General features: G+C 40.1%; 1 protein-coding gene across 7 annotated transcripts in view; it reads left to right on the top strand.

Annotated features, from left to right (window-relative positions):
* Positions 1 to 6,128: 6,128 nt before the first annotated feature.
* INPP4B (inositol polyphosphate-4-phosphatase type II B) overlaps positions 6,129 to 26,850 on the top strand; it is a 317,054-nt gene continuing 296,332 nt past the window's right edge. For 3 of the 7 annotated variants that reach the window (XM_085057498.1, XM_085057495.1, XM_085057497.1), the window contains exon 1: positions 6,189 to 6,324. The gene's annotated coding sequence lies outside the window, so the exon portion shown is untranslated. Of the gene's footprint in view, positions 7,053 to 26,850 lie in introns of all 7 variants that reach the window. The other 4 variants (XM_085057496.1, XM_085057500.1, XM_085057499.1 and 1 more) reach the window with 3 other exon arrangements.

Raw genomic sequence — 26,850 nt, 5'->3', positions numbered from 1 at the left:
GCTTTCTGAAAAATTGTCCCTTTGAAAAATGAGGGAATTGGGAACAGCTGCCCATTGGCAGGGACACTCCTTTTTGTAGGCTATGCTATCCCAGAGGATGTTTTTTCTCTGAATGCTGAGGCAAAGGGAATGTGGGATTAAGTTTAGGACAAAGCCAGATTCTTTTGAGTTTTTGGCAGAGTTGTAAAGGGAGAAGATCAGTAATATTATTTTTTTTGTAGGTAGGTAATAGTTATAGTTATAAATTCTCAGAATGAAACTGGAAGTCTGAACTATAAGGGGTTGGTCGCAGCAGAATAAAGTGCCATGAAACTGCTTACATAGCTATATTAATAGGGTTGGATTTTGGGATTTGAGGGTTGGAGGTTTTTTTTTTTTTTTTTTTTTGAGGAATTTTCTTGACAGCTGTTTTTGGTGGGTTTTTTCTTTTTTTTTTTTTCTTTTTTTTTTTTTTGTGGTGGAGATCAAAAATACACTTTAAAACAGGTCTGTTCTGGCAATGTACAAACCTTCCTTGAAATTCAGCCTACACAGAAAATGTGAAAAAAGTGATGGTGAAATCTTGTCAGCAAGTAGGGAACCACATATTGCTTCCATTTCAGCTCGTCTGATGACTTTATTGTTTTAGACAGTAAACTAACTGCTGGCTTGCCCTTTCACCTCCTGTCCCAAAGAAGTATTGCCAAAAGATATTGAAGTGGTTTTGCCTTGTGAGATAAAATAGAGCAGTGTGATTTTTTGGCAGAGGTTAAGTATCCAACATCAAGTAATAGGGAATTTGGCCTGAGAAATGGCATCCATTACTAGCAGACCTAATAAAAACTATGGCTTCTGCCCTGAGCATGGGCCACTAAAAGACCCCTGAAGTCTACAGAATTTGTACTAATGGAACTGGTCCAAAAATTTAACCATTTATCTTGACTCTTTTAAGCCTTGCATGCTGTCTAGTCATTTATACTGGTGCAAAGTGGGCAGAAATGGAATTAAAACTGTCTCTCTTTTTAAATTTGTTTGGTGTTTTTTTTTTTTGTTTGTTTGTTTTTTTTTTTTTTTGTTTGTTTTGTTTTCTTTTGTTTTAAGCTGCAGCCCCACAGTGTTTAGTACAAGATCTGCATATGTCTGTCTTGCCTGTCAAATCTGATCCTGATTTGGCCTGGGCACACAGCTGCACCATTGTCAAAGTGGTCAGAGCACGTGATACAATGGTTACACAAGCTTTAAGCGATGCCACCTCAGACAGAGGCTATTACAGTAAAGTCTCTCCATTAAAATGTTTTGAACTATAGAGAAGGCTTATGCTGTTCAGCATTTTGTGTCATATGACTATGGTATTTTCAAGTTCATATTAGTGATAAAATCATGTTTTCTGTCCTTTGGAACTCTGTTTCTTGTTGCTTGGTTTTACACAAAACTGCACAGCAACAAATGTTGAAACTTAGAGAAAATGCTATTGAAAAAGAGAACAATAATACTGTATTAGTGCTTTGTCTGGGATTTCTACAACTGCCTTTTTCCTGGCAGTGGGGCAAGAAGGGAAGTTACTGTTCAGATTGATAAAAGACAGTAGCATGTTATATCCAATGCACAGAAAAACACTAAGTTTACTTGGTTACAAGCATTCCTTGTATAACAAACATGGCAAATATTGCCAAAATGTAAAGACAGCAAGTTCATCTGCCTTTCAACAGGAGGTGCAATCTACTCAGCATAAGACATCAATTTGGTTTGAGATTTTTTATTATTTGCACTACCCCCATCTCTCATTTAGTACACAGTGTGATACTTTCTCTGCAGTGCTTTCTCCAGACATTCTGTATTGGTCTTTCTCGACGTCTTTTGATGAAAAGTATGTGATCATTTCAGATAACTGAGGAAGTGGTTTCCTTTGACATTGTTTTCTTCTGTATTTGGTAGTATGGTATTTGTCTCAATTTCAATTTCAGCTCCATGTTATTAGTTACACAGCTCTTCCTCTGGCGGGTGTTGATCCTGCAAGTTGTTTGATGTTGACAGTGGCCTGCAGAGGCCTCACTAGAGCCACTGGTACAATCTATTGCCCACACAGAACAATCTGCAAAGTCAAGACTTTGATTTGTTCAGTAAGTCATGGTTTGCAGTTCCACTGCAGAACCTAGGTCATCATCTTCTTGCTTCTTCTGCAGTAATTCTGTAGCTGCATTGTAATATGTGTGTTTGGTATAAATTGCAGTATTTAGGTGAGCAGGGTATCTTTTTGGCACATGTTCATTATCAGTGTAAGGAACAAGGTATGAGGTACCGAGAGCCAAACTGTAGTTTACGGTCACTGATTCTGTTTGTTGAGAGCCTGACATAGTTCACAGATTTCAATTTTGTGCAGTAATCTACAGTGACAGTTATGCAGGAAGCCATACCAGTCAAGTTCAGTCCTGCTAGGATGTGTTTTTTGCTGACCTTCATTTGGTGCTTTAGGTTTATTTTCAGTGTCAGAAGCATCCTTTGGTTTCAGGCAGGGTTGTTGGTTCCACCATGATATGACTTTAATGGGTGGGAGTGATCATGCACAGATGGAGGAAAGAAAGGTTTATGCTTTCATTAGGATTTAATTTTTGATTCCCTAGTTCTTTGCAGGTAAAAAGCAGGTATAAATTCAATAGTCTTTGCTGTACTGTGGTTAGTATGAAGAAGCAATGCAATTATGCCATGCAGTCATTCATACCAACTGTCCAGAGAATGAGCAACCTTGGATTTTTACCCTAGCTGTGCCTTCAAAGATATTTCACTGCTTGGGAATACAGAGTGCTTTAGATCCTTTTCAGTCCTTCTTTGATTCTGAGCCTAAATTTAACTTCTCTGCCTGACACAGCCCTGCTTCCTAACAAGGTTAGCATGACAGCCCCAATTGCATTTGGTGTACATCAACTCCTTTCCCTTGGTAAACTGTTATACAGACTGCCAATTGAAGATAACACAGAAAGAGCTTCTTGAAAAGAAACCCTTTCTATCCATAAAATATACTCTGAACAAAGGCCTAAGACAATAAATATTTGCATTTCTTCTTGCTTAGACCTTTGCCTTTCCTTGAAGGTTTAGTAAATTCCTATCAACGTTCTTATTTCCCCCTGTGCAGTGGGAGTCTTTGATTTCTTGTTAGAGTTTCTCCAGCAGAGCAGCTCTACTCCAGCTGCTGACAGGCCTTTAAATTCTACTTCTTTTCCTCATCCTGAAGTTCTTCAATGATTTATCATTCTTTTTGATCCCAGGCCTTGGCCTGGAAATAGTAAACCTTGATAGCCAGATTGGATCTAACTAGATTGGTTCTGGCTAGCAGAACGGGGATATCCTCCAGTAGTTCCACACATTGTCCCCTTAGGAAGTCTTAAGTCTGTAATGATTTAATTTCTTGTTTTCTCCTTCCCTCATCTCCTTATCCACTAAGTTAGAGACTCCCGGTAAAGACTTCATATTTATAAGGTAGAATATAGGACGTTATACATAGGAGTTGGGGAGATAGGAGAGAGAGATATTTCAGAGCAATAAGCACATTGATTTGGAAAATGTTGGGAAATAGTGGAAAGATATTAATAATAATAAAACCCCCCATAAAATGGAGGTTTTTAATACTATTTTTTTCCTTTTACTACAGATATCTGTTAAAAGCTGGGCTTCAGATGATACTTTCCATATACCAGAATGTGCTGCATTATGCAGCCAAGTACTTTATTAGGTCGGTGTCTTGTCTTCTAATCGTGCAAGTCTGCATTGCTTTTTTAAGAATACTTTTATAGTTTGCCTGGAGATTTCTGATACATTTATTATGAAGCACAGGTAGAGGTAGGCTAAAATTTTCAAGCCTGAGTGGATGCAGTTAGACACGCTAAATCCATATCTAGGCACTTAAGGAAATGTGATTGTCAGAGGCAGGGAGCATAGAAAAACATTTGAAATAATTTTGAGCTTGGTATTTTTGGGCATTAGATACCTTTTTTATGCTTAAGTGTATTTTCAAGCTCTGCAAATTTTGACTGTATGACAAAAGAGAGCTTAAGCCTACATATCCATTTTAAAACATTTCAGAGGTGGATGAAACCCTGATTAGCTAAAATATTTTTTCCATATTGACATAGGGCATATTTCTGAACAACCATCTTCCAGTAACATCTTGAGCCTTAACATAAGACTAATCTCAAAATCAGCCTTTTTCCTTCCTGTGGTCTGCAGTATGATTGGCTGTACAACAAAGCCTTGCCCAAGAAAAAGTATTCTTCAAGACTGTATTTTTAATAATGGCTCTTAACAGTGTTCAGTGCTATATATATTCAAGCACTGAATTTTATTACTGAAAAAAGTAAGCAGGGTTCTCATTGCAATGCCTTCCAAATCTAACAGGACATAATTTTTACAGATTTGGCACTTAGTTCTGAATTTATGTAGGAGTTTGGGATTGCTTTCATTTGAAAAGCGAGCACAGACTAAAACTCAATAATATTTGGTTCTTAAGGGAGCACAGAGAAACAGCCCATGCAACTGAATTGCACGTAGCTAAGTCTTGCAAGCTCCCTGTTCAACATCTAGATTGTCATTGGTGGCACTCTGAGTCTGCTGCTACCCATTCCTGTGCCAGCAGGATCTTTCCTGTTATGTGTTACACTCTGGAACATTAAAAATTGAACAAGGAAGAATGTGAAGAAACTCCTATTGTGAGAAGCAAAATATTGTTCATGAGAGACATTCAAAGACTAATCTCTGAATTGAAAAGGTGGTTTAACTTCACTGTGATGGTTGGTTCAATGAGAGCCTTATTCTGCAAGCATTTATGCATGAGTAGCTTTATATAAGTGGATAGTTCCATCAAACTAGATTTTTGTGTATTACTTTGTTTGGGTGTTTGGACAAGGTCAAATTATCTCTTGTGTCTTCTTGGGGTTTTCCTTTCAATTTTGTATAGGTTATAAGGTAATTTGTTTAGCTCCCAGCTTTGTATCTCTGTATCTCTGTTTTGACTTCAAACTCTCAAAGCTCAATCAGTCTTGCTTTGCACAGATCATTGTCAGGCTTTGTGCTGCTACCTTCTAGATGACTGCAGTTATTACAACACAGAAAACACTAAATCCAGCCCTGAAACAAATGATGTTGAATAGGCTAATGTAGCTATCTAATCTGTATTAACTTCAGTTGCTTGGAGAATGATGGTATAGGAGTGAGTTACACTGCTCAAATATCAGGCGGTGTCTTGGAATAATCACAAGTAGTCTCAAAAGGATTGATTGATGTTTCAAATACCAGAACTTATCTAACTAGAAAAGAAGCAGAAAAAAACCCCTGGATTAAATGAAGATTATTATCAAGCGAGTAAAAGACTTTAAAAATTATTTGTCTTAATTCCTCTGTTGCCATACAAACAAACCTAGTTTTCAGTTGCCGCGGATTAAAGGCCAGGTGTATGGATGCCATTAGCACTTTGTGGAGTGGCAGCACCAGCCGGAGGCGAGGTGAAGCCCTCCCATTTTCCTTCCTGACAGGACCCGGTATCCCTGATCGCCCACCCCCCAAAGTTTTGAGGCTGGAAGACAGCCGGCCCAGAGGCTCCGAGGAGTCGCTCGCTTGCCTCCTAGGGAACCCGTTTCCCGCTCCGGGAGAGGAAAGCGACTGGCGTTTCCCACCGGTCCTGCTGCGTTCCCCTGAGCCACAGTGCCCAGGGAGACGCAGATATGCAGCTTGCCAGCCCGCGCCGAAGTGGCGCCGTGCTCCTCGGCAGCGACCCCAGCCTGGTCCGACCGTCCCCTCAGGCCGGGCGAGCTCCGCCACGGCCTCCCAGCCCCCGGCAGTCGGCAGAGGCGGCCGCGGAGGCCGGGCTCCCTCTGGGTGGCAGGAGGTGAATGGCAAGCGCCGGCTTTTCCCGCCCACACCCCAGTGTCGGTCTCGCCTCCTCCAGCAGCAGCAGTAGCGGGTCACCTCTGCGCGGCTGAGCCGAGCCGCGCCGCGCAACGCTGCCACAGGGCTGCCGGAGAGGAGGCTGGCGGCTCCCCTCGCTACCTGCGGGACGACCGCCGGCCCGCGGTGACACTGGGAGGGGACTCCCGAGGGTGGCGCCGGGGGCAGGAGCGCCGTGCCCAGCGTCGGCCGCACCTCGCTCTCCCGGCGGCGGCGGGGAGAAGGGCGACGGGCGGGCTAGGCTCCGGCTGCCCAGGCGCGCAGCCCTTCATTTCCTCTCGCCGACCATCGTGCTGCTGGAGGCTCCGGACTATAAATAGCAGCTCGCCCGCCGCCGAGCGCCTCCCTCACGGACTGGGGGAAAGTGTCGCGTCGGCTGCCCCGCCGGGCGCCCGCCCCGCTGCCGGACAGGTACCGCCGCTCGGGAGGGGTACGGGGGCTACTGCCGCTGGCCGAGGTTTTGTTTCCTTGTTTTCCCCGCGGGCTCCGGCGCGTCAGGCGAGATGAAAAGCCCGGAATCAGTTCCGGCAAAGTCCCTCCCTTTTATTCCCTTATCAAGTTTCTTAAGGTTACAGCCCGCCGGGAGCCCTGGCAGCGGCAGAAGGCGCGTTCGCCGGAGCCGCGGTCGCATCTCGGCGAGGGAGATCCGGGCTGGAGGGCGCCGAGGGCGGCTGCCGCTCTCCCGCCCCCTCGGGGCCGGCGCTGAGGGAAGGAAGGTGGCCCGGCGGCACCAGAGACCCGTGCCCGGCCCGCCGCCGCCCTCCGCGGGTCGCCGGGAGTGCGGAGCAACCCGAGCTGCCGGGGCAACTTCCAGCTAGGAGCCGCCGGGGATCTCCCCTAGCTTATCCCGACGGCGGCGGCGTTGCCCTCCGGGAGCCTGGATGCCGCCTTGGCCGCGGCGCCGGCCCCCCTCCGTGCAGCTGCGGCCGTGGCCCATCTGAAGGGGCATCAGGGGGTCTCGAGGACCTTATCTGCAAAGGTTTTGTGTCACGTTCGAAAGTTGGGGATACTTGGATGAGGGCAGCGACTTCTGTAAGTGACGCTAAGGGTTAATTTGGTGGACTTATTGAGCTAGAGGATCTCCATCCCCATCTTGCAAAAAGCAGGTCTGCCGAGATGTAATGGAAACCCCAGGAAAGGTATTACAGATAACTGAGAAGAGTTGTAACTTGAAATTGTATCAGCCAGAAAAGTGGGGGTGGGGGATGGTGTTAAATTTCTGATCTGTGATCGAGTACAGCTCTGTTTTCTTTTTTCTGAAATGACACAGAGATTTTGAAGCACGGATGGCAGAGCTTGGGACTCTAAGCTTGGTCCTCAAGACTAACCTGGTGCCGTATCCAAAATAGAAATAATAGGATGAAGTCTTTGTGGAGCTGTGTTTTCATCTGATGCCTTGTTATGTTTCCATTTCCCTTCCTTGCCAGAAGAAATTTACTTATTTACCCATTAATGATGTGTTAAAATAGATATACTAAAATCAGGCCATAGGTATGCCATTTAAATCTGACTTTGAATCTCAAAGATGAGAATATTTCCAGTCTTTACTGGCTTACAGGCACTCTCTGTATTTAAATGATGTCTATACAGCAAGAATCATGGGGTGAATGTCTCCTTCTCAGTCTGTATCAAAGCAAGAGTATGTAAATAATTGGTTACTAACAGAACTTCTACGCAGATAAGTATTTGCAAGTGTGATAGCAGTCTTAAAAAAGGCAGTTTTCTAGTCACTTGATTATTTTCAATACTGTTTTTATTTTACTTGATTAAACTTGATCTAGCTTTAAAGCCCTGCAGTATCGTAGTTTTTTTGTTCTGCGAACCTGTATATTGGATGGGGTTTGTGTAGGTAAGCCCTCATTACTGTATCTATCCATGCAGGTCTGAATGCTGTTTACTTCACACATATTGATAATTCCACCGAAATTAAGACACAAGTCACAAGATTAATATGAGCAGCAATTAGTCCTGTGAGATTTTTACAGCCCTGATGGCATTAGTGGCAGCATGTGGCAGTGCTACTACCTCAGAGCCCTATTTTTGTTCTTTTTTTCCCTTTCCACTTTCTGTCAGGTTCTACAGCACTCAAGATAAGATTAAATCTTTCTTTAAAATACGTCTTTTCTTTTACTGGCTTTCTTGGACTGAAGCTTCACGTTTGAGTTCTCCATGGGTTACTCAAACCTTGCAAGTGTGGGTGATCAATCTTTTGCTCTTGTTTCTATTTTTCTGGAGAGACTTATCCATAAGGCTGCTTTAGTTCTTTTTGATCAAAGAGTTCTGTCTTTCTCAGGCTGAGGTATATCAGTCAGAGCAGGTGTAAACAGGTGCCTCTTACAGATCCTCCTTTATGATCTATAGTCTCCTTATCTTCTGATGCCACGGAAAGATTTCACAAGGTTAGGTGAAGGTTTTGTGAATCAAAAATGCAAGATTAATACTCTGCTTATTGCCTGGAAGTCTACTGTACTGTAAGAAGACAAAAAACCCAAAAACCCCTAACCCCCAACAAAAACCACTGGAGTGGAAGACCTGCCTGGAGCATCGAAGTCAGCCTGTAGAGGACAGTGCTGCTGGCTGACAGTAATCAGTGGAGGCTGTGAGAGAGTCTGCAGGTGAAGTAGTTGTTTGAATAGGCCTAGGCCTAAATTCACTGAATTTTTTGAGGCAAAGTAGTGGGATTGATAGGTATGCTGAATTATTTAGCTTGTTATGGATACATATTTTTAGCATATGACTTCTGCAGAGAAATATGAAAACAATACTTTTTGGATTTATGTAACAGATTTACAGGAGGAAGTTAAGATGGTTTACTGAGACAAACTGAAAGGTGGACAGTTACTCCCAGACTAAAGTTTCTTCAAAATTGCTGGTCATTTGAGGTAGCATGCTTAAACACTTGGGCAGTTAGCTACATCTCTCTCCCTAAATTATAATTTCATAACCCTTCCTGTATGTCAAATTATTCCATCCTGACTGATGGAAATTTTTAGAAAGGGCTAATTTTGCTTGGTTGGTTAAATATCTTGTATTACACTAATATCTTATTATTATTGATGAATGATGAATGTTATTTATTACACTTTTCTCAAAAGTGTTCCTTCTTCCAAAGCAATCTGGGCTGATATAATTCAAATTCTATGAAATACTCTTCCCTGGCTTTTTTAATTAACTTGTAAATCTCCCATATCCCTTTGTGTGTCAAAACTGTGGCTGGATGGGAAGCTGAAATGTTATTTGGGATAAGTTGGCAGTCCTGGCCCCATTAGGCCTTGGGTCTTTACTACTTCTCCTGGGTTTAGGAGCCCTCCCCATACTTCCTGATTTCACCTACCAACCTGGCAATCTTACTACAAATTCATCCTGGGTTCTCTATCTCTTTCTTATGCAGCAGTCACAGCTGATTTTGCTCCTGCTGTCTTTAAGGTTTTTTATAATGGAATGCCTAATTCTTCCTTAACTCAGCCAGATAAGGATCTGGTTAGTTAACTTCTCAGGCTTTCCTGTCCTGGATTGTTGATACTTACAGAAAACCCGAGGCAAACTATGAAATGCCGGCTGGATTGCACAAAGGTTGAGTGTGGTGCTGGGCTTCAGCTCACAGATGTCTTCACAGTCATCCAGGATTTTAATTAAGAAGACTTTCTCATCTTCATACAAAATCCATGCTGACAATTCTAAAGAGGGCTGGATGTTTGTGGATTTCAGTTTTCGGCTGTTTGGAAGGCTATGCTTTTGCTGTTTGCCAGAAGAGGAAAACAATATAAATTACTGATGTAGAATTCCATTCCATTTCCTCCATTATTTGCAAAGGGAGATCCAGTTGATTTGGCCAGGTCAGTAGCAATTCTTTTTGGGGAAGATTTTTTCCCCCATTTTTTCTGTCATCATAAATTAACTAGATATGGGCAGAACCTCAAAGAGCAAATAAGATTTAAGCAATCCATTCTACTATGGAAATTTCAATTAGGAGACAGGATACGTTGTCTGTCTTCCAAGTCTCGTGTACCTTTTTGGCAAGGTATACTGAGATAACATACTGAAAAGTGAAATGGGCATCTTATGCTGTACATGGTATGATTACTAATTTGTCTTAAGAGGGAGTGAATGGAACAAATTGTATCTGCTGATTCTGTAGGTTTTTCAAGTTTACAGTGGTAAAGCTAGCTTATATGTTTCAGCAATGGGTTTGGAATTGTTTGATGTCAGTGTCATTAGTGGGACTTTTAAGAAACGTAGAGTTATTTCTGCTTCTCATGTGTACTAAATCCAAGGTCTAAAGAATTTACCACCCTTATGAATCCAAAGAGATTGGGCAGGAGCATTCTATTTACTGTTGCTTCAGCTCTGTCTCTGCTCAGGAAGTTTAAAATTGGGTTTGGATGCTGATAGTCTTCTTGCTTCAGCCTGGCAAATTAAGCCTCTTCCTATTTGTCAGTGAATTTTCCCCACAGGTTCCTTTATATTGTTTTCAGTGTTGAAGAAGGCTCTATTTAATCAAAATACATAAGAAAACACAAGCTAAAGGTGCTTACTTGACATAGTGCTGTGTCAAAGTGTTAAATGTGATGCTGCTTATCAAGTAATTTTGGCAGGCTGAGATTGTGCTCTGAGTGTCATGGCATTACAAATCAAATCCATCTGTGCTTTTATGATGGATATTTTTTGTTTTGTTTTGTATCCTGTTTCTATGAAATTTCACCCTGTGACCCCAGTGAAAATTTATACCAAGTATGGCAGTTAAGTCAGTCTGGGGAGCACTTTTTCTTAAACTTAACATATATAAATTACTTAACCACTTTCATTTGTATTAATTTCTTTCATTCTGTTATCTGTAGTCTTGCCAATAGGAGTTTCTTGCTGCAAAAACTAATTTGACAAATAGAGCAAAATCTTTTAATATGAGGGTCTAGAAAGATCCTGTTTTTTAATGTGACTGCAAGAGGCAAATATGTAATGGACAATTAAGAGGAAAAAAGTCTTGTGGGAAATAAATTTTTGCTGTGTTTTGACAGTTGTTCGTGTACCATCAAGTTTGTGTAGTGTTTGTTTAGTTATCAAGTGTGATTTTAGCATATTATAGCAATGCTAGTAAGATGCACTAAACCTAGGGTGCATATTTCTATTATGAAAATAGCTCAGAAACATGCAAATGGGTGTAAAATCCAGGTGTTAAATGGAGCTTGGTATCTTGTGCATTTGTGGCTGTGCAAATGGAGCATTAAGCAGAATGCATCAACTCTCTGGTGTTGTGTGGTGTTTCTGTAGCAGCAGTAAAAGGTTCTGTTTGCTTTGTGTTTGTGTAAGTGGCTAAAGAAAACAGCTGTCAGTAAAACTGAGTTTTCTAAGATGAAGTAACTTTCTCTGCTATAGAAATGTAATTTTGGAATAATATCTTTATTGGGTTATTCCATTTTATTCTGTAAATGACAATGGGGTCTGGTACACAGAGCAGGAGATACTGCATTTGACGTTCACAAATACGTCAGTCTGCTATTTTTATAGTTTTAAAAATATGCTTTCAATTGATGAGAAGATCTTTAATTTTTCAAATTAATAATCTAGAAGTTGAAGTATTTGAGACGTGCCTTTTTGCTTTAGCCAAGTAAGTGTGTGTATTGGGTATTTTTTTTCCCCAATTCAAAAGACAGCCATAGAGCTCCACTGTATCTGGAATTTCTGTATTGCTGCCTGCCATGACACAGAACTTGGGCAGCTTTTATAGAATGACCACATGATGTATGCTCTCTAGGTTAGCTGGAAATGGGAATTCCACAATGTTTCCTGTGTGTGGAAAGTTGGTCATAAAGCAGAGTGCCCTGCAGTCCTGCACAGCAGCTCTTTCCACAGGAGCACTGTGACCAGGAACATCAGATGGTGGTCCAGTGATTGAACCTTGCAATAAAGACAGAGGATGTAAATGAAGAAGAAAATCCTGGCGGAAAAAAAAAAAAAATTGAAATAAGCATTCTCAGTTTAGACCTCAGTTTAGACCTGCAATTGAGAAATATTATTCAATTTGATCTGTAGTTTCTATACAAGCACAGATGCCTAACTTGCATTAATTTTCACTGAGTGAATCTATGTTAAACATTTTTCCAAATGAATCATATGTGGTAGTTGTTTAGCCATAGAGTTACAACAATTATGAATTATATATTTACAACTGTGAATTTTTCTTTGCTTTCCTGCTGTTGGTGTCAGATAATTTTAAGTTCTGCTATTTTGTCTCAGCTGGCTAGTGCTGACTTTTTCTACTAGGAACTGATAGTTTCCAGGTATTACAAACAAAAGTGATGGCTGCTATTTTTATGGAAATGGTTTTGGTTTTGGTTACTACAGGTGCCCATAGTTGGAAGCTTGCAATGTATCAAACAGCCTACAGTAGGTGGCAGTGTAAAATATGAAGAAGCATAAAAACATTTGGAATTCTTTACAAACCTAATAGAAGCTGCCACATTTTTGGCTCATTTCATAGACAAGCACATTTTTACTGCATATTCTCCTGTTAAATATGAGGTCACTTGTTTTTCATGGTCTTAATATGTCTTGAGTCAGAGAATGTTTGGGTAGTTACTGTAACATAGCTGGTGTAGTGAAAATTCAGTCTACACTTTTATTGTGGTTAGCTGGCTTGTGTTTGTAGTTATTGGTTAGGAAAACAACACATTGTTGAAAATGTTATGTGAGATGTACCTTCCTTACCTGTAGGACAGAAGTTGTCAACTGATAAAACAATGATTGGTGAAACTTAGTTTTAATATTTTATAGCTGTATTATAGCCATTTATTATTTATCTAGGATGAGCTGGTATGCATATGTTGTTTTTAACATAGAATCAATGGAACTGTATGTAATCTGATGTCAAATTGCATGCACTGTTTGAGTTTATTGTCTTTCACTTAGAGAATGTATATGTGTTAAATAAAAAACTCCTCACAGCTGCTGTGGGTATCAGTCTTCTTAAAAATGTCATGATGTGTGAGTCTTTAAAAGTTCAAATGCATCTTAATGTTCGTCAAGCTTTGCAAGGGTGCTTTAACGACAGTGTGAGTTAGGACAGTTTTCTCTGAGCAAAGTGTATAATTTGTTAGTAAAGGTTTGAGTCCTTTTGAAGTTTTTCTTCAGCAATGCCTGATGATACAAAAATTCTGATCAAGGTGGAGAAAACATTTACCAGAAACCTTTAAATTGGTTTCTCTACCATCAAGATTCGATAGCCTAGAGATAGATTTCCCTACTAAAGCATAAAAAGCAAGAGGGATCAGAGCAGCCAGCCTGTAAAGGTTGTGTGCAGAGTTGCTGAACTGCTTTGTTAAGTATTTGCAAGTGAAATGAGAAAGCAGTTTGATGTATCACAGTGAAAGCTTTACAGTTTTATAAATTGGATTTCTCTCTCTGACAAAAATGAAAAGCCTGGTCACAATAGTTTCTTTGCAACTGTGTACTGCAAAAAGCAAAGCTGTCTACATGAGATTATTAAATGAATTTAGGCTGTCAAAATATACATGTGAATATATGTAGTACCTTGCACTAAAATTGATCAGCAATTAATCTGATGGTAAATGAAGAAGACTGTACATACAGAAGGTATAAGTCAGGATATACTGAATATGTTTAAAGAATGAACATTTTGCCAAATCCCAACTTCTGATAATGACTTATTTTAAGCAGAGGATAGACAAGTACTATGAAGCAGTGGGAGTGTTTAGTGAGGAAACACTTCTCCTTCCTTGCTTTTTGCTCATACGATTATGCTTTTCACAGAAGAAAATGTTCAGTACCATTGATACCTGTCATATCAGTATTTTGAAGACAGTGTGAAAGATTTACCAGCAGAAAAGGCAGATGGTCAAGGAAACCTACACATGGAAACTTACTGAAAGTATGTACGGCTCCTTGTGGGGCACAGTAAGTAGTGACCCTCTATGTTTATGTAGTCTTTGGAAAATTCAGCCTTAACTTTTATCATTCAGAGACTTCAGCAAAGGAAACTTGGCGTAAACCCTACTTGGAAGCTCCGAATCTTAGTTGTTGCTTGTACTCCAACTGTAAATTGAGGCACCACGTCTCAGTTTGGATTGTTTTGGTTCAGCATTCACGGCTATTTTTGTTTGTTTTGAGTGGTTTTCTTAATTGAATGGCAAGCTGTGGTAATCTTGCACAAAAGCAAAAACATGCTAAGCACCAATTAATTAAAAAAAAGGGTTGTGGATGTCCATATTAATGTTAATAGGAGTTGTCCTACAATTTGCAGCTGAAGACTAATCTAAAGATGTGTGGGAATCTGACACAGCACACCCCTGACAAAAGCAGAATGTGAAAAGTCACTGACTGAGTCACAGGTGAAAGGAACAGAGACACTGAAGCAAGATTAAATGGTAGCTTATTTTAGACCTATATGAAAAGTATTCCAGAAATAAAATGTCTGAGTTGATGTCCAAAGATCTCACCTCCAACCATGATTATAAGGAAACTGAAATCCTTTGGTCCAGTTTGGACCAAACTGTCCAGTTGGGACCAAGCTGTGTTTTGTAACCCATGGGTGAAAACTGAAGGAATTACTGATGTTGATCTGGGAAGCAATGTGATGAATCCCAGCTTAAGCAAAGCAGAGTTTCTAGAGGTTCTGGGAACAAGTCACTTCTTACTTGAGCAGTGGGAACAAAAGGAAATTAACTGATCTGGAGTTCCTTACTTGCTTTTTCTGCTAAAGCCAAACCTTGTAGCCTTCTTCCAGGTGGTAATGTTTGTTGGCTACCATATTTAAATAAATCTGACATCCCACTAAAAACATGCTACAATTGTTTCCATGGTACTCTGAGAAGATAAATTTATAACAATTATTTTAAACATGTAATTCAGCACTTGCTCTATTTGTTGAACAGCTTGTTAATAAGGTGTCGTAGAGTTACTATGAATATTTATTAAGATTTATATCAAGAGGAAAATATTGAAAAACTGTACTCTTTTTCAAAAGAAAAATTATGATTACTCATTTTCATTGCTCTGAAATTACCTTAACAATCAATTTTGTTATGTTAAAATAGAATTACATACTTGGGCATTTTGCCTGAAGAAGAGATCTGATATTTACGGCTCTCTCTTTGTGGTGTTTTTTTTTTTAACCCTTTTAGAAAAAAGAAGAATTAGCTTTATCCTCATGAGCTGTTCCATATGGGGGAAAAAGAAAAGGGCCAAAACACCTTAAAAGATAAAAATAAAACATTTTGCCTATTTTAAATGAAATACTGATGAAGATCTAGCCCATGTCTGTGGGAATTTGTCTTGGCAGGTGCTTCCCAAGTTCTGAAAAACATCAGCTTTGAGAATCTATTTTTGTGTTCTGAAAGAGCAGTGTCTCCCACTAAAGATTGAAGGTTAAGGTAGAAATACTTTTATGGAAATTGAATTACAAAGTGCAATAAGATATATTTTTAAGCAATTTTAAAACTGTCAATTTTTACCCTAGTTTTTTATTTCTGTATTTGGAACAGTGTTACAGTTTTACACCCAGATGATGTGTTAGTTCTGCTGTAGTAAATAATTAAAAAGAGTCTTTGTTGTATTGTCAGCAATATCAGACATCTCTCATCTCCCTGAAGTGATCGGAGCTGATTCTGACCCCATTTGCAGTGCTGAAGCTCAAGGAAGCACTTTGTAAGACCTTGGCTTTGTGTTTTCTTTCCTATAAATAAATAAATAATAATAATTAAAAATCTTAGCTTAATTTAAAAATGTTAAAAATTTATCAGTTAATTTAGCATCTCATATGTTGATTCTGGAAATGCACAGAAGGGACAAGATGGTGAGAGACCCAGTAGTGCTGGTATTTCAGTAGAAAGTGCATGTCTCATGTTGGAAACATTCATCAGGTTGAGGGTCAGACTGGAATTTTGAGTCCTGGAACAGGAATAGGATGTGCCTCTGTTGAATGGTAATGAGGAGCTGGAGGAGAGCTGGTGTCTGCAGAGCAGGGCACCTCTGGGGAGCCATAAAAACACTCAGGGCTAATAGAAATTTGCTTACCAGATGGGAAATGAAGGAGTTCACCATAACCAGTCTCAGTGCTGTGGCTTTCCTGAATCTTTAACAATGAAGAGAAGTCTTTGTATGCCTGGCAACTTCCCGTCTTACCTCAAAGTTTGTTTTGCTCCTGTTTGTGTTTAGAGAATTTCTCTGTCTGTGAGGAGATGATAGGCTGGCTGCCTCTTTAGACTATAGTAAATTCTATTCTTACATACTGTTAAGCAGCCTGGTTTTTGTATTTTAATGAAAAGTGCATAAATTTTTTTTTTTTTGGAACTTAATGAGAATTGTTCATTAGTGTAGAAAACTTGTGAAGTCTCTGTCATACTACAGCCAACTTGCCTGCTTGTCAGTGATACTGGATTTTCCTCTTTCTTGCATGGTTATCTTTCAGCTTGTTCTATTTCTGTCCAAATAGTGTTGCTTCCATTCTAGCCCAGTGAAGGATATTCATAGCTTTCAGACCTAGTTCTCATCACAGCCACACCACTAGCAGAATCAGACAATGCTGAGGTGGGAGGTGCATGGAACTTGCCATGCTCTTCTCAGTAGAATTTTCCGCATCTGACAGGTGATGCAACCAAACAAATAAAACTCAGATCCTGTAACGTCTGTAGGCAGCAGGTGTTTATACAGGTCATGGACTGCAGTGGGTTGGGTAACTGAAAAAAATAAAATAATTTATACTATGTTTAAAATAGACACTGCCTTAATCCATCAATTTAAAAAGTCATATGTGAAGAAGAGTACAGTGTAAGGAAGTTCATAAGATTGAACAAAGAAAGCCAGACAGATGACTCTTTTTGTTTGCTGTGCCACATTGAAAAAAAAAAAAAAAAAGAAAAAAGGCTCTAAAAGAATTACCAGGCAATGAGGAGATAATTAAACCATCAAGCGCAGGGAATTTCATGGCCATTGTGGGTAAACATCTCTGGCTGCTCCAGGCAAGGGACCAATTTAATTAAAAACAATGACCAAAAAAAAAAGCCAAACCCAAAATTCTAATTTAGTTAACCCATTTACCAAAGAAATATATTGGAAACCCATTAGTTTTCCTACAGAAACTAACACATTGCCTATAAGTGCAGCATTTTAGAAACTTTCTTTGACATTGCTTTAAAAATGTACAAACAGCATGGGGTGCAAATGCTGGGGGCTTAAAATTAATTTTATGCTAATTATGTGATACTTTTTTTCATAATTAAATATTTAATTTTTCACTACTAAGTAATGGGAAAGCTGAGATCTGTAGCAGGAATTGTATTTTTTCTGTTTATTGGAAAATTTTTAGGGTGGAGAGAAGGACACAAACAAAGTCAACCGTACCCTGGACTGCATAAACAGCCGTGTGGGCAGCAGGAGAGGGAGGAGATTCTGCCCCTGTGCTCTCTCTGAGTCTCTTTCTGCTAAGACTCCACCTGCAGTGCTCATCAGCTCTGGGCTCCCAGCACAGGAGGGACATAGAGCTGTTGGAGTGAGCCCAGGGGAGGCTGCAAAGATGGGCAGAGCTGGAGCCCCTCTCCTTTGGAGGCAGGCTGAGAGTGTTGGGTCTACTTAGCCTGGAGAAGGCTTCCAGGGAGACCTTAACAGCAACCTGAATGTGCCGCAAGAGAGCGGGAGAGGCACCCTTGGGTGTGGCTTGGGAAGACAAGGGGCATTGGCTTAACACTGAAAATGGGCAGGTTTAGATTAGATATTAGGAAAAAATTCCTTACTGTAAGGGTGATGAAATGCTGGAATAAGTCACCCAGAAAACCTGTGCATGCTCCATCCCTGGAAGTTTTCAAGGCCAGATTAGATGGGACTTTAAGCCACCTGATCTGAAGGAAGGTATCCCTGCCCATGGCACGGGAGTTAGAATGAGATGATCTTTAAGGTCACTTCTAACCCAAACCTTTCTGTGATTGTGTGACTGTGCAATGAAGCAAAATCTTTGCACAGGTTGTGCAGCAGATGGTGTTGTGGGTGCTCTCCTGGCCTGCAAGCCTTGCCTTGTCTGTTATTGCACCATTTTGGCTGCAGCATTACCAGTTTAACATCTCATTAGCACATGGGAAGCATATGGAAATAGAAATTTCTGGGCTGGATTGCCCAGGGAAATACTTGGTGGCTCAAGTGAAGATGGGTGAGCTTGAGACTGTGTTGTACCTCAAGCTGCCAAATCTAAAACTTCAAAATCAATGTCAATCTAAAAATTCAGAGTGAATCAATGTAATTCTTCCAACCTTCACTTTGCAAGAACATTTTTATTTTTACTTGGTTTCCTAAATTGTTACAGAATATGGTATTTGCAAATAGTACCATTACTTCATAAATTACTGCCATTCTTACTGGCCCATTTAGATGCCTTAGTTGCTTTACTGAAGTTGTGGGGGAAAAGGCTAGAAAAGAGTGCTCCTGTATACATGGACATATATAAAATGTGGTGCCAGAAGGGCAGCAAGGGAGAAAACATAGGTGGTGGCCAGATGTACCTGTGAAACCAAAAGGCAGAAATAAACATTCTCATGGAAGCTTTTGCTGCTGTGCTTACAAAGAATTAACACTTCCTGTTGTGTGGAGTTGTACTACTACGTTGTGCCTCTCTGACAGTACTTTGGAAACATTTTGAGTCAGAGTGTGTGTATCCCCTTCTAGCTCAGTGGGGCAGTGATTCCTGAAAATAGCAACTGAATTAAACTTGAGATCATATTATTAGAGGGCATAGTTATCTAACAGTTTCTGCAAGTAATTTTCCAATCTTACTTTTAGTTGTGGATTTAATATTTAACATGCAAGGATTCTTAATGTTAAGAGTGATATTAAGGAACATTAATATTTAATTTGGTGTCATAAGTAATAGCTTACAGTAATTTTCACAAATGAAATAGGTAAGATATCTCTCATAGTTCCTTAGGAATTTTGGGGCTTATTAATCACTCTTTGCCTAAGGGATAAAGCATAAAATCTTCCTTTGTATGTGGCTGCCGGAAGTTAGATTACATTGGAACTAAATAAACTCTGAGTGGAAGGAATTTAGATTAACATCCGTATTTGTAGATTTTTAAATTACCTTAATCTGGAAAAACAAAGCTTGAAAATTGTCATCTGTGTCAGCACTGTGTTAAGCTCTGGGTTGGCATGGTTCTCACTTCTGCTTTGCTCTGAACCGGCACTTGGTGTTTTGCAGCTCTATTTTTCATTCGTGGCAGCAGGATGTAGTGGAAGAACTGTCTCCTTGGATGTGTGCTCTGGATTTCACTCTGCAGGGCAGTTTGTTGGTCTGAATTGGTGACTTCTCTGGAACAGAAGGGTCGGATCAGATCAAGGAATTAACCTCAGTTAAGGCCTTCAGTATTAAATCTGCATTATTATTAAAACCAGAACACATTGGTGGTTTTATTAAAAGTCTTGCTTTGAGCTGTGGTTTGAATTTGAATTCTTTCTTTGAAGAATTTTTGGCAAGATTTTTTCTGGCTCCCCTGTGCCTCTGTTCCTGAGGTGCAGAGGCACTTTTGTGTGTGCTGTTCATTGCTCACCAGCTCAGTTTCCTATTCTTCATCTTAGTTGTAGTACACTACCATTAAGAATTACTTAATAATTTGGCTAGGACTGTGCATTGCCAAAAACTGAAATATTCCTCTTTTCTTTGTGTCTTTAAAAATGGTAGTTTTCTGCCATAATCTAAAATGCAGTGTTATTCTTCACACTGAATGCAGGAGGTTTAAGTATGTTCTTTTCAACACAAAAGTATAGAGTTTCTGGCTGAGAAAAAGAGTTTTTGTTTTTTTGGTGTCTTTGTTTGTTTGTTTGTTTTAATAGTGGGATATAGAAAACCATTTCAGAGTATTTAGGTACAGCCTTGTAGGGAATGTCTGCCTCAAACATGGTAATGTTTTTCCATATAATCTGGGAATGATTTGGGAACAGAGCAGTTTTTCTAGAGGATGCTGATGTTGGAAATGGTGGAAATCTAGCTTTGCGGGAAGGAAGTCTAGTCAGTTCCTATAATGACAGCCAGAGATGATTCAAGTAGGAGATAGGTATGAGGGATTAGGAGAGTATTTTATAAGCGTTAAAAAGATGATCACTGGAAGTGAAGTGACAGTCTCTTGGTTAATTTTGCTGTCTTCGTTTATTTCTTCTTCAGTTTTTAAGGCTCTTCTGTTAACATATTCAATTCAGCATTGAGAAAAAGAAAATGTAAGCTTGAAGTATAGTTGTGTGTGTTGCTTTAGTCTAAGGGAACAAAATAAAAAGTAACAAAGTTTATCTAAACTGTTTTATTTTATGTTTCATCCGTTAGTGATAGGAGGGAAGCTGCAAGGAAGTAGCTGCACAAACCTTTGGGCAGTTTGAGAAAATCTTAGACCAGAAAAATGAGAAATGACAGAAAAGCTGGGAGAGCAATGGGAAAACTGCTAGTTCTGTACTTCCCTCACTTTCTACCTTTGTTTTCCTTTATAAAACTGAAGTGTAGCTTACCTCAGGGCATGACAGATAGCTGTTGTCTTTTTTCTTTTTGTTTGCTTGTTTTTAAAAGAAAAAAACCCTGAATCTCAAAACTAGTCCTTTGTTTTCATATAACTTTCCTGTGCCTGTGTAGAAATGAATTTCAAATATAAAGTGAAACATTTTAAAATTATAATGTGGTTTATCAATAAAATGCAATTTATTTTGTGTAGCCTACAAATTAGTTGCTTCATGGCTATTAGAAATTTTGTACAAGTCATAGTCAAAAAATTAATTTAAAAAATCCAGTCACTCTTTTCCTTGTGAATGTAGTTTTTCAATCTAACAGAGGAATAAATAATCTTAATTAAGCAATCTGACAGAAAAAAAGGCAGAAGAGCATGCAAAACCTCCCAGGCAGTATTGAGTTCCACCATATGAAATAGAGGAATGTTGAGTATTCTGTAATCAGTTAGCACAGGACAGCAGTGTTTACTGCACTGACTGACTTGTCATCCAATAAAATTTCCTGAATGCTGTCATGAAAACACATAATTTAGTAACAACAACAAAAGTTATGTTGCTCTCAAGTGCAGTACTTGGCTGGAATCTGTGTCCATCTGCCACCAGTCACTGGTGGAATTGTGTTCCTCACTCCTGGAAGCACAACTCAGCAGACCCAACAAAGGAAGGGGGCAGAATTGGTACTGTGGGATTGAGTCCCATGATGACATAAAAAGAGACAAATTATACTTTTCTAGCCAATGTTCTATGGGTCAGAACTTACTGTTGTATTTCTTTAACCACTTTTTATTTAGCTTTCTTCCTTTAGTTAAATGTGCAAATTGCTATTCAAATCTATAATTGTTTTCTCACCATCCATGGAAATGTGGATAAAATGGCAGAGAATGCAGCTGTCAGTTTGAGCTGTGCTCATTTAATGACTATGAAATTTGACCTCAAGCTAGGCCTTTCCTATGGATAAGAGATTTGATGGAAATATTTTGGTATGATAGCATTTCAAAATTTTGACATTTATTTAAATGGATACAGACTGCATGTTTGAATCTGTACTTAGCCTTTCACTTAACCTGAAGACTTACAACTGAAAACAAAACAAATGAACTAAGCATTTGCTAAAATCGTCTTGAGTGATGCCTGCCATGCGAGGAAAACAGCAAAGCAGCTGCCAGACAGTATCAGACCTAAAAAGAGACAACCTCATCTCTGGCCAGGTACAGCAAAAAGTTGTAGTAAAACATGGTTACTGCAAAGCAGATATTAGGAGGTAAACGATCCTTTTCATTTTTTGTATTTTAAATGCTCTGGTGTAAATAGCATAAATGCACCTGATATGTCTTAAGATGTACAAAACATCCTAGAACAATGTCCACTGCCTCTTGTACATGGCAGCTGGTGACACAGCTGTCTTCTGTGACGAGTCGGCCTGGCACTGCTGCCGCCAGAGCGGGTTACTGCAAAACCTGAGATATGCTTTGTCTACAGGGCTCTTTTTCTGCTCAACAAATTGATGTCCAACCCCTGATTAACCTCTCTGGAGCACAAGACCAGAGGTACAGTACTGGATTTTGGGACAGTGGAATATTAAGCTGTTACATTTCTCTCTTCAGGCTCAATTGGGATTGCTCTAATTTATGTCAATTTTGAGCTGATACCTCGCAGCCTCTGTGCTGTTCAGATTAGTCCAAGCATAAGGTGCTTTGGGTAAATTGCTTCTCTCATGCTCAGATTGGCTTCTAGCACCTCTCTCCTTGGGGTGAATGTAGGACCATTTTGTTGCTGAGATGAGAATTTAATTTACTACCAGCCACACTGTGGATCTTTTTAAGGATTAGCCCAGAATAGATATGTGAAACATTTAATTTTGATACTATTCCTTTCCTTCCCCCTTCTCTTTGAAATGGTTCCAAACACTGTGCAGCCAGATACTTGAACTGTACACTGATAGGTGCCACTTCTTCCTGTTGCTGGATTTTTTCTTTCTTTATCTTTACAGAGTTTGGAGTAAAATGCAGCAGCCATTTAACAGAGCTACATAGCCACCATTAAGGACAAACAGAATAGTCTCTATCTGAAGCTGTACAGGAAACATTAGTATGTATCTGGGAGTTAGGTTTTGTCCAGGATGCCATAATTAATGACCTTACTGGAAGACAAGTGTCCATTGCTTATATTCATACAACAGCTCTCTTGCATGTTCATCCCAATGTCAGAGGGTGCTGTGCCCCTATAAAACCAGCAGTTTTTCACCCTTTTTTGAGCTGTAGATACACAGAAGTCCTTTCTATCTTGGCACAGCGATGAATTTGATGAAAACTCTTAGACTGCTTGTGTTGTGTGTGTTTTATCTCCTTACTACTAAGAATATATATTACACTATCCAATACTCCCCTCAAATTTTGCTGCAGCAGTGGACAAAATACTTGACTCAAAATTGTATTTTTAAATATTTTTTCCAATGTAAGTGAAATGATAGCTCATCTCAGCATCAGTATTCTATTGAGAATGTTAATTCAACTGGGAAAAGTTCTCAGAAGTTCTTGGAATCCACTTTTTCTTCAGATAAAATTTTAAAATTAAATTTGACTGATTCCCCAAAGTGTTTTTTGTGTCCTCTATCAATAACATATAGGTATGAGATTTTTTTCTGGAGAAAACTTCCTGAAGGTGATCAGTTGTTGCTTTCTGCTTCTCTATCCATTCAGCTCAGCTTGAGTTCTGTTGGTAGCAGCAGTGGAGTGTAAGGAGGAGAAAAATTGTGGGAGTCCCAACCGTGGGTGCCCAAAAAACCCCGGAGTTTGGGGAAGGGAGAGACTGCGGGAGAGGGCGGGGCCCCGAGGGAGCGCAGGTGCTGTCAGCAGGTCGGCAAAGCAAACAGGAGATGCAGTCCAGATTGTCGGTGCTCCAAGAAGGGTTTATTAGGGTAAGGGGTGAGGGGAGTTGGAGGGGTCTCGGGGCATCGACAAAATGGCCCCGAGCCCTCTTGTACAGTAACTTTTATAGGGGGAGGGGAAAGGGAAGGAGGAGATTTGGGGAGCAAATGGGGAAAGGGGGATTTCTGAGCGACAAATCATATATCCAAGGAAATAACAGTACTATAAAAAGAAAACCAACCAAATAACTGCTTAAACATGAACAAAGAAGAACACTCTAGAATCATAACCATATAAGGAACCAGGGGAGGGGGAGAGAAGTGGCTGTCACCTTGTCAAGCCTGGGTGCCTTCCAACTGGCCTGGAGAGCAGGGGGTCCTGGGAGTGTACCAAGCCCAGGATCCATCCCCATCTCTCTCCCAGGGGGTTGGGGCACCCAGGTGAGCCATGAACACTGCAACAAAAAATGAATTACTGGTGCTGCCTGTCTCTTTACCAGAAGTGTTTGTAAGTTAGGTACTCCATTCTTTGTATACTTGCAGTCAGGGCAACCTGTACAGAAATGGCTTTCTTCATCAAAATGAGAGAACATACCACTTAGAGTACCATTTTCATCCTGGAAATGGAAAATATTTCCCTTCTGAGAAGCACAAGCATTCAGACACACTCATGTCTTTGCAACTTTAAAACCACCACGTAACTCCTTAAGAAAATGAATCAAGCTGTCAGGCCTATAATCTGTGTTCAAGAGCTCTGAGTCTTCCAAGGCTCAACATGTAGGACCAGAATTTTGTCTCTTTGAGATGAAAGTCTGTGAGTAAGCAGAGGTCCCTCTTTCACAATTCATTGAGTAAATTGATGTTTCTTGCTGCGGGAGGATGGCAGGAAGCGGCAGCCTCCCAAAACAAGGTCCCCCGTCACGTATCTCCACCAAGTCCGGGCTGGGTGGCCCCTGGGGCACGCTCCGCCTGGCATGTGACTCCGGCCACAGAAATTCTAGCAGGAAACGGAAGGTGAGGCAAAGAACGTGCTGCACGCCATCTCCGGGTCTGCCAGGGAAGTTTATTAGGGTCCTTAGGTGGGGTGCAGGGAAGTTAAAGGGGTAGGAAAGCGGGGGAAAGGAGTAAGGGCTGGCAGGCTCAAAGATAGAGACCCCGGGCTCCTGCCGGCATCGGCCTTTAAGGGAAGGGAAGGGGGGAAGGATTGGCTCTCTCAGAGCCTATCCCAGGAGGTCTGAAGGGAAGACAGGCAGGGGAACACACCAATAGATTTCGGATAAATTAGGGTGCATATTTCAGAAACAGCCAATAACATACAGAGCAGGGGAACAAAAGAAAAACCACATGGAGCTCACATTGCTATAGTAAATAATTGCCCTTTCTGATATGTCTGAAATGTTTACTCTGCATATATACCATGCATTGGCTGATTGAATGTGAAGACTCAGATAGGTTTTGGATTTTTTCTTCCCAGTTAATCAGAATGTGTGTGGTGGAGAGCTATGGTGTAAGAGAAACAAAAGTGAAGCTGTGCAGTCTTTGATGGACTGAGCAGTCATTGAAAGGAAAAGCATTTTCAGGATCTCAGCACTAACATCCATCTGTCTGTGATTTCCAGGGCCTATTTTATTTACCAAGGTTTTTAGGAATACAGAGCCACCTTGTAAAGAGCTCTCTGAGAAATTATTTATTTTGTTGCCAACAGGATGACACCAGTCTGTAGTTAGCCATGTCTAGTCTGTAATCAGACTCAGTGGGGCAGATTTGGTGTTCTCATAAAGGGAACATGTCTGGAGAAGATTGGCAGCAGAAAACAACACATATACTGAAGCAGCTGGACTTAGATAATCAGTACTCCAGGAGGCTTGAGAAATTTGTTTTTGAATGTTTTGCTTAAATTTTACGTTAAGAAATAAAATGGTGCCATTCTCTAGATATAACACCTAGTCCCTTCAGATTGTAGGAAATTGTTTATTTGCATACATTCATCTGCTTGATTATGCAATTTTTGTATTTGTTTAATGGTGGTGATCAGCTCTGTTATTACAAGAATTAATCCCATCAGGAGCAGTCTTGTAAGTATGGAAAATCATAACCTTCAGGGATGGTGATTCATCTGTGTTTAGAAGGAATATACAGATATTAAATCCAAGTTATATTATTGAGCAACCTGAGATCCCTGTCTCCTGGCTTAGTACAGGGGAATGGGAAGCAAGAGTAGAAGGCAGATGATGAGCTTTGCTGTGTGGTGCTGAAGTTGCTTGGGAAATTACTCTCCTGATTGGTTTGTTGTGGTGTTAGTGCTGGGCAGCAGAAACAAATAATGTTCTGGCTGTTACTGGTCCCAGCCAGATTTTCTAGTTTGTGTTGATACCAATGCTCATTTGTGTTGAATAGCAGGTGTTGAGGATCAGCATATCTTTATTTTTGTCCCCTTGCCACGGGGGTGGTGCCTTTCTCAAAAAAGGAGGAGTGGCAACCAGCAGTATTGCAGTTTCAGACTGTCACTGCTAAATTCAGTGCAGTCTGTTTGAGAGGGAGAGAGTAAGATTTTGAAAACTGAAAATTTTAGGGAATTTAGAATTTTAGGGAATTTAGAAATTGAAAATTTTAGGGAATAGGGGAAAAATCAGAAGCAATCAATGTTCTCCAAGACAGTGCTTTGATACACTAAACTCAGGTAAGATAGTTGGTTGTAATTATTTTTCCTTTAGAAGTAATTCTTGACAACTTTGCATTATGTATGTATGTATTCTTTTTGTTTCTGTGCTTGGCCTGGTCCTGGCTCACAAAGGTATCTGAAGACCGTTTGGCCTTATGGAGCAATCATTGGAATAAAGGCTTTATGTTGCATGCAGTAGCCTAAAGAGAATTATGACAAATATGTGTGGTCCCCTGCTACATGAAAAATCTGCTCTTTTTGTTGAAGCTAGCTCTAAAGGGACTTGCTAATAGTGTTAATATTAGTTCTCAAATAATCAAACCAAAACTTTTGGAAATAACTGTAGGTTTCTATTGTGGCATCATGTCAGATTTATTTGTTAGATGTTTCTGGTAACACGGTGCTTGGTAACTTAGGGTTTCCCCTATGCCTTCTTCTTTTTCTTCTTTCTTTGCATAAGAAAAAGAGCCCAGCAACAGTAAACCCCACAATATGCAGGTTCTGGTCCTATCTGCATCTGCACAGATTTGCTGTGAAAGAAATCTTGAGCTATCTGTATCTTCTTGAAGAATTTCATAAGTTAGAAAGTATAGATTTGTATATTAGTAAACAAACTTTCCATTATTTCTGTTCTTTTATTTTTTCTAGTGCCTCTTTGGTTTGGTGCTCTTATGAGAGCACTGAATTAATATTTTCTAATCTACGATTTTGCAAATAGCTTGTCTTTTTCTTCTCCTCTTCTGTAGTAGAACTTGATGCCTCAGTGTTTCCTGTCCTCTGAGGGTATACCATTCTCTTATCCTCTAGAGGCTGCTGTAGAAATTGCTGTAATACAAAAAAACCCTGCTAATGTGATTAGTAAGTTTAAGGTTTTACCTGATTTTTTTATTAGTTTCCATTTAAGGATGCACATCTAGACTCC

Source organism: Lichenostomus cassidix, chromosome 4 (assembly GCF_008360975.1).
Source record: "Lichenostomus cassidix isolate B80296 chromosome 4, HeHo_3.0, whole genome shotgun sequence".
Classification (NCBI taxonomy): Eukaryota; Metazoa; Chordata; class Aves; order Passeriformes; family Meliphagidae; genus Lichenostomus; species Lichenostomus cassidix.
Note: the sequence above shows the minus strand (reverse complement) of the source record. Positions and strands in the feature narration are given on the sequence as shown.